The sequence below is a fragment of the Apodemus sylvaticus genome, chromosome 17 (assembly GCF_947179515.1).
Source record: "Apodemus sylvaticus chromosome 17, mApoSyl1.1, whole genome shotgun sequence".
In the NCBI taxonomy this organism is placed as follows: domain Eukaryota; kingdom Metazoa; phylum Chordata; class Mammalia; order Rodentia; family Muridae; genus Apodemus; species Apodemus sylvaticus.
The window spans coordinates 57,273,296-57,274,991 of NC_067488.1; the positions used below are offsets into that span (position 1 = coordinate 57,273,296).

Below are 1,696 nucleotides of genomic sequence, written 5' to 3' on the forward strand. Positions count from 1 at the left end.
CTTAGTAATTAAGAACACTGGTTGCTCTTGCAGAGGACCTGGATTTGGTTTCCAGCACCCACAAGGTGGCTCACTCCCAGTTCTGGGGAATTCAATGCTTTCTTCTGACCTCCACAGGTACCAGGCATGCACATGCTACAAAAATCATTCATGCAGTAAAACGCTCATGCTAAATAAATAAAATAAATAAGACTAAAAGATTTAGAGGGAGATGGGGACCCCGTAGACTTCCCCCAGAAAGCTCTGAGAGCTAATAAACACCTGCGGCAAATCAGTAGGACACAAAAATCAGCAACCCCCTTCCTATATGCCAATAATGAACACACCGAGGGAAAAAAAATCAGGAAATGAACCGTTCACATTAGAGTAAAGAATAGTGCCTTAGAATCAGCCTAACCAGGAAGATGAAGGACCTTACAATAAAAATGTTTAAATGGCGAAGGATCAAGCTGATGGTGACCTTATGGACAGACAAAATTAAAAGTAATGTTGTAAGGATGCCAAAGTTACCAAAAGCAATCTCCAGATTCAGTGCAATCCCCGTCAAAATTCCAATAATGGTGCCTCCTTAGTGCAGTAGGCAGCACGTCAGTCTTATAATCCGAAGATCCTGAGTTTGAACCTCAGAGGGGGCAGCCACAGTGTATTTGCAGAATGAATCAAACAGGCAACTTCAAGAGATGGGAGGTGGGGGAACCCTCTAGAATGTACCACAGACCTGGGAGGTGAGAGTCCTGCATTATTCAAAGGGAGGGACCTTAGATGAAATGCCCAACAGTGGAGAGAGGGAACTTGTAGAGTCCAGCTCCAGTAGAAAGACAGGGCATCAAGTGGAGGGATGGGGTTGCCATCCCACAATCAAAAACTCTGACCCAGAATTGTTCCTGTCTGAAAGAACTGCAGGGTCAAAAATGGAGGAAATGGATTCACCAACAGACCCAAATTGGGATCCATCTCAAGGGGAGGCTCCAAGGCCTAACACTATTACTGGTGCTATGGTGTGCTTACAGGCAGGAGCCTAGGATGGCTGCCTTCCGAGGGGTCCAACAAGCAGCTGATTGAGACAGAGATACTTACACCCAACCAATGGATTGAAGTCAGGGACCCCTATGGTGAATTAGGGAAAGGCTGGAAGAAGTTGAGGAGGAGGGCCACCCCATAGGAAAATCAGCAGTCTCACCTAACCTGGATCCCCGAGATCTCTCAGACACTGAGCCAGCAATCAGACAGCAGATACACTAGCTGGTCTGAGGCCTCAACTCATGAACAGCAGAAGACTGCCTAGTCTGGCCTCAGTGAGAGAAGTGACACCTAACCTTCCAGAGACTTGAGACCCCAGGGAGTAAGGAGGCCTGGCAAGGGGGTGAGGGGTGAGGGGGTGACATCCTCTTGGAAACAAGGTGGAGGAGGAATGGGATGAGGAACTGTCGGAGGGCAAACTGGGAAGGGGATAACCACTGGACTGTAAAACAAAAAAAAAAGATTAAAGATCAAAAAGATTGTTTTTTTCAATGACATTCTGCACAGAGATGGAAAAAGAAAAACAATTCTAAAGCTCATATAGGAGCACAAAAGACTCAGATTATCAAACACTACTGAGGGCATCGCCATACCCAATCTCATAGAACGATGGTCAAAACAGCATGGTACTGGTACCAAAACACACACGTAAGCCAATGGCCTGGAAGACCCAGAA

At 46.3% G+C, this 1,696-nt stretch overlaps 1 non-coding gene across 1 annotated transcript; it reads left to right on the plus strand.

The window, feature by feature from the left end:
* The first annotated feature begins 562 nt into the window (after window positions 1–562).
* Trnai-uau (transfer RNA isoleucine (anticodon UAU)) lies at window positions 563–635 on the plus strand. Its single transcript has one exon. It is a non-coding gene; the product is annotated as a tRNA-Ile (tRNA).
* Window positions 636–1,696: the final 1,061 nt, after the last annotated feature.